Source organism: Larus michahellis, chromosome 5, assembly GCF_964199755.1.
Source record: "Larus michahellis chromosome 5, bLarMic1.1, whole genome shotgun sequence".
NCBI classification, from domain to species: Eukaryota; Metazoa; Chordata; class Aves; order Charadriiformes; family Laridae; genus Larus; species Larus michahellis.
This window is the reverse complement of record NC_133900.1, coordinates 28,394,953-28,401,798: the sequence shown is the minus strand read 5'-3', so window position 1 is coordinate 28,401,798 and position 6,846 is coordinate 28,394,953.

Genomic DNA, 6,846 nt, shown 5'->3' with positions numbered 1-6,846 from the left:
ATCTTTTAAACTACTGCCTTCTCCCTAACAAAAGTTGTCAACTCCCCAAAGACAAACTACTGTCTGAGACCTTAATGAACTTTTCTGTCAACAAAATAACTGTTGTTTTGATATGAGCTGGGGAAAAAGGGAGCATAGATAATGCAAAAACATTTGCTTTAGTTATTTTTCAGATCAGTTTAATTTAGAAGTAACTAATATTTTTGCCAAATATTTGTTTCTGTATTGCTTAGGTGTAAGGGCTTATGAGGATCTAAAAATAGCAATGAGGGCAAATTTAAAAGCTCATTAAGGATTAACACTCCTTCAGAATATGAAAAATAGGAAAAGTGTTAGAATGAGTAACACATCTAGAAAGAGTGGGATTTTAAAACTCTATCCCTGCGTTGAAAAGCAGCAAGAGTATTTTAAACATCTCTGGAATCTGCAGCATTTATAAGATCTATTTATTAGCTGCCACAAGCACAACATTTCTAAGAATGAATAAAAGCATTTAAACATTTCCCAGGACTCCTGAGACCGAGGTGTGTGCTTTGCATGTATATGTAAAGCATAAATATGAATGTGTCTAAGTGCGTGGGAGGGAAGAAAAATTTTCCCTTCTTCCTCTCAGGAGAATGCCTGAAATTTAATTGAGGTAAAATAAATGTTCTTATCAGAAGGCACAATAGACCTTCCCAGTTTTGTTTGTGGCAGAGTTCAGGAGCCCTCCCCATGACTTACTCTACCTTCCCCCACTTCAGATATTAACCTGGACATCATGCCTTCCAAACAGTAAATGAGCTGTGCGATGTTTTATTACATTTCTCATGTGGCTAAGCTTAGTGTGGCTTTTAAGTGTTCCTCGGTATGCCGTGCTTACGCAAGTTATTTTCTGCTGTGGATTGTTGATGCTGCAGCAGCAGATAGAGTGATGTGCCTTGAATTCCAATGAGGAGAAGGCGTTGGTTTATTTTGGTTTTTTGAGTACAGAGTGAGTATTTTGCAAAGATTTGTAACTCAGATTTTTCTCTATTTCAGGCTTAAAGCATTAGAAATTAATTGTTTTAAGTGCTGCAGGGAAGTAATTATACGTCTTTAGAAAGTAAAGTAATTTAAAACGTAATTATTTGTAGAGTATGTTGTTTATGAAAATCTGTTTTTGCTAGTGACTTATATTACAGTCAGTGCGGATCTCCACAAAATGCAAATGAACAAACAGAAACCCTAGAGCACTGAAAAGCTAATTTTTATGAAACTAATTTTTATGAAAGCGGACAAAAGGAATGGGTAGAAAGTTTGCCATTGAGAACCTGAATTGTAACTAAATTAGACTTTCTTTGATTGCACTAAATTATTTCTGATCTTGTCCTGACAATTAGGGAAAATTTATAAGCAATGAGGTGGGCAATTGAAGTGATGTGTATATTTTCTCAAACTCCTTTAGGGGATTAAAACCTTTCAGTGCGTTCTATCCATCTGCTTATTTAGTGCTTGTATTATTGGAAGCAATCCTTTCCTCTTCCAGCAGTGATGCTTAGATCCCTAGTTCTTAAGGGTTGTGTATGAAACAGATTTTAAGGGATCCAGCGCTGATTAGAACAGTTAGCCTGTTAACGTCCTATGTATTTACAGTGGATTATTTGAAGGGAAGCAGGGGTTAAGTCAGTAGGTCTCTCGGCTTCCCCAGGGGTTAACCTGGCAGCCTGTTTGGCACACACAGGAGGGCTGACAGGTAGCAGGATTTGTCTAAGCAGTGTGCATGAGAGCCAACAAGGAAAACTGAATGCTCTGGATTAGTTTTGGATTATGTTGTCAGAGTGAAGCCTGACGGACAAACTGCAGAGGAATAAAATGCAATCTGTTTGGGGAAAGAGACAGCGTGCATAGCTTTCATTTTTCAAGAAATGACAAGAAAAATCATTAATAATTTGTAAATCCATGTCCATTAACTTTTCTCTTTGTTATCCCAAGACAGTCTTTTTAACATGATTTTGCCACTGTTCTATATCTGTTCTTTCTTGTGACAGATGGCAAGATAAATATAAAATTGCAATAGTACAGTACAAACCATAGGGAAAAATATCTAGAAATCATAACACCTGGAATTGCTTAAGGTGGAATATTGGGGGTGGTGTGGTGTTTTTTCCTCTGTCTTTTTGTGCTGAAAGATAAAGTTTAATATAATTTAGATACTTTTCCTATTCTGTAGTTTCCTTTGTGTGATCATAATTTATTTCAAAATACTGGAGGCAATTTTCCATTATTGTTTCCATTCAAGCAATTGCATTACTAATGTTGCTAATACAGTTGATTCCCTGTTTTTCTTCATCTGGTTATTTCATTATTTTACTGTTGAAGTACTTAATGTTTTACAAGAGGGGAAAAGCATTGTTTTATTTAAAAACAAAACAAAAAACTTCCTTCCCCCTGCTCCCCCCTGAAAAAATTGCATCATTTTTCATTGAAGTAGTGTTTGTCCTTGCAAGTGTCACTTAGTTTATTAACAATGACTTCTTTGGCTACAGAAGAGTAGTTCCTGTTCATGAACTTCAGTCAGATTTGATTTTCAGAAGGTTACTGGGGGGAGGGGGGTCTCAGGAGGAAGGGGTGAGTCCTACAATTACTTTTTTATAATAAAAATACGGACACACTAAATGTAAGCTGGCAAATAAACTCTAATTAAGGACAAAATAAAGTCAGGGAAAGACTGTGAAAAGTATTGTGGACTTGATCTTTGTTAGTCCAGTTTATATCAGATTTGTTCAGTTTTCACACAGTTTCTTTATTTTTACCAAAATGACAAAACCATTTTATGGCATTTTTAATACAAGAAAAAACGATTCATCAGTCGCAGCTCTTTGGATTATGTTGTTGCTGAGGTGTTAGCAAACTTAAACAATAAATGTATTAGGACTAGAATTGTAATAGTACAGCCAAATAATTTGCAGAAAAACATTTATACAATAGACTGGGGGAGGTTTCTGCTCATGAATTATCCAAAAGTAGAATCAATGCATTTGCTTTTGGAAGAGTACAGTAAACATTGTCTATGAATTAATCTTGGTCTATTTACATCTGTATGCATATTTTGTGGCTATTCACTGTGTCAAATTCGAGGTGAGTTGGGTTCATTTTCAGTGAAATGTACATTAAGTTTCTGTCTCCTAATCAGTGATACAAGAGATTTTGGTGCTAAGTATGAGGACTTGCTGTAGCCAACTTTCACTTATCAGTGTAGAATTTGCTTTTGGTTATAACTCTTCTTTGGCTAAATGTAATGATGTATTTTCCCTTGCTGCAGTGAGCCCATCGGAATACGAGACACCAAGGCATCTCTATTGAGTTATAAAGTGTGATTTTCCTAGGCAGTTGTTACTGTTCTGATTACAGTGTTCAAAACTGTTGGTTTGTGCAAGTTAAATGCTAATTTCCAATTGGCTGGTAGCAGCATTGTTTAATAAGGGAAAAACAGAGGAATATTTTGGGGTTCATAATAAGGTCTTTGTAGAAAATTTCTGGAGAGTACCTCGAGGCTGAGGGAAGGGGAGCTATTCTGTTCCTATGCCACCGTCATCTTCCCTCAATTTAAAATAGCTGTGTAGATGATGTAACAAAATATCACTGTTTTAATATTAGATGCTACATAAGTATGTGTGCACATGTATATCACCTTATTGATAAAATAGTCTCAGGACATTTATCTTGCATATAATTCTTTCTAAGTATTTGCTGGCTAGCTGGGAGTGTGAGTAAGCAAGTAGTAAAAACATCTATAGAGTAAAATGTTTATGTGCAAACTGATCCTGACTGTGTTCCTGCACCTCGTATATGCTGTTGGCTGACTCTAGATCTTTATAACTGTTTCCTTAATAGGAAAAAACAGCACAGAGTAGAATTCAGGATGGAATTTTTTGGGCCATGTTCCATGACAAATTTTAAAACATTAAATATTCTTTTCATATTAAGCGTGTGTTTCGTTGCTTGTCTGACTCAAGGTGACTAGATTTTGTCCTGGAAGCACTGCTGTTGGTGTTATTTTATACTTGTTTTGCACTACATAGCTAGAAGTCTTATAAAAGCCATGTAATCTCTTTGGGCTTCTCTTTTCCTTTGAAAATAGTAATAGTCTATCATAGAAGTTGTAGAGACTGAAAATGATGCTTTGGGATTTTTCTCTGGATAAAAGTTCAATGATTTAATTGTACAGTTTGTCAGTGCTTGTAACTAATCGAGCTTTTTGAAGGTAATCATATTATATTTCCGTCTTTAAAATTTCAGTCCAGATGAAAATTTTAGTGACATTATAAATCTTTGTTTTAGTTATGGCTATTCATTAAGAAGTCTTCTACAAGTGTTTTTTCAACTATTTTGAAATGACCAGACAATTAGATTGGGACAGCAATGCAGTTTTGTGTGTGTCACCTTAAAAGTAAAAATACCTGGAGGAGAGTGCTACAGTAGCAAAGGGTATGTTTAAAAGGCAAAAAAAAAATTTTAAGTAGTTTGCTACAGCATTATTTTGATTTTGTAACCAATGAGGAACCTTTACGTCCTTGTATTTCTTGCATCCTTTTCTATTAATGTAATTACAGGTTCAGATTTTTAAACAATGGATATAATCAACATTGTTTGTATACAAAAGAACTAAAAAATTCAGTTGTTTCTCAATCTGTTCTTTAGACATTCCCAATATCCACATTCACATGCTTGAGTATTTGAACTAGTGAATAGGCCTGGGACATTTTTCATCCTGCATGTTTCAAAAATAGCTTATAAACATCTCCATAATCTGTAGCTGTCAAATGGTTATTTCATTTATTGCTGAACTAGCATTAAAACTATGCAAATGTACACAATACGGGGGGGCAAAGGTCAAAGAAAACTGCAGAAATATACAGGCACAGATGCAGTATAACTTATGTGAGGAATTTAATTAACAGCTGCTCAAAAGGAGTATAGAGCAATATCTAATGGTGGATGATAGTCAAGACTTCAATATTACTCTACAGAGAAAAGCCATCAGTTCTGTTAGCACAGCATTTTACAGTATTTTTAAAATTAATCAGTCTCTTAAGCTCTCCCAGGAAAGAATGCTACCTCAGTAATGGCCAGCAGGAGCTGCATTTTGCTATTCTTTGTCTTTCCTGAAGACAGGTCTATTCCAGGCTTGCATAACTGTTCAGAACTGATGGGAATCACATCACAGTTTGCTATGGCTGCAAACCATTATTCCATGGGAATAAAAACAAGAGAAATGCTGTTAATTCTGTTACTCAGCTTTTAAGCCTGTCCACTTCGGGCCAAGTTGTCTGACCAAACTTGGATTAGTCATTGATTTCTTTTTCAAGAATTTATGGAAAGTGACAGAGTACAATAAAAAACTTCAGAATGCTTCTCCTTGTGACATTAGTAATAGCAACTTTAGGAAAACTTTAATATCCTGTTCCCCTTTTCATATAGGAAAAGTTAGACAATAACACATAGAAATAACTGCAGTAGTAAATTATCAAGAGACATACAGTTTTAATGGAAATAAATCTATAAAACTATTGCATATATCCTCCTGTTCTAGGGGAATAAAAGTCTGCATGACTTATTTATATGAAAGCATTTCTTAGGTATGCGCATTAAAAATACCTTCCAAGCTACTGAAAGAATATGACTTCAGTATTGTTAACACTGCTTTTTAACAAGTTGTGATGCAAAGAGTAAGCAAAAAACCTAAGTTTTTCCCTTAGTTGATTACTTGTATATCACATTTTATTCTGCATCTTCGATGTCTGTGAGGTTTAAATTACATTGTTGGTTCCAGACCTCACCTCAAAAGAAAGACCTCTCCCGGCATTCAGTTCACACTCTTAAACTGAGTCTTCTCCTGACTTGTGGTATGTCCCTTTAGGCAATCGTTAGGCATAAGAACTTATTTCAGAACTAGAACTATACTTCTACTCTTCTCTGTTGCAGGTTGCATGCAAAGGCTCTCTTTATCTCTACGTGCATATAATAAATAAGGTGATGATCAAGTATTCTGATTTGTTTAGCAACGCAGGCTCTGTCCTGGTATTTTCAGGACTGATTTCTGGATACTGTTTTGTCCTGGATTATTATTAGGGATATTAACTTTTACCAGCCAGTTACACTTGCACTACTGCAGGAAGAGCTGATGCATTCCCAGGGCTTTGCTAGGAGCACATGAGAGAAGAGCCTACGTGAGCGGACAAGAGCTGTGCACTCTCAGGTGAAGCAGCGCAGGGGAAAGTGTCCCCTCTCACGCTATCTCTATTAGGTTCCATGGCCTAACCTGAGAGGGGAGTTTTCAGTATATCACACCACAAACTTATGCTGCATTCCTTTAGAATTTAATTCTCAATGTGACCACCCTAAACAAAAGCCAGAGACACTCAGTCTCGCAATAGCCACCTAGGCTCAAAATTAGTTCTGAGAGCCATAGTGGAAGTGGAAAAGTATTCTGTGTGTACGTGATGGTGGCGCAGGTTTTGAGTCCCTTTTGTTGGAAGAACTACAGCCTTAATGATGTTGTAAGCTGAAAAGTGCCTAGCTCATCTTTGAGACTCCAGTGCTTTGCAAGGTGGTAAGTGAAAGATAGCACAGTTTTATCTATGAAAAGAGCAGATATGAAATTGTTAAGAGACAAAAATAGCGTGAGCTAAAAGAATCGCTTCTTACTGAAGTGAGAGAATTTTTCTCTCTCTCCTTCCTCTCTCTTCTTTCCCTACATTTTTTCAAAAGAAAAGCATGATCACCAAAATAATTTTCACAAGTTCAGAAATTTTTCTGACTTGAATCGGAAGAAAAACCTTTGGAATACAAGCTTGAAATATCGTATCCAACATGTTACGGGGA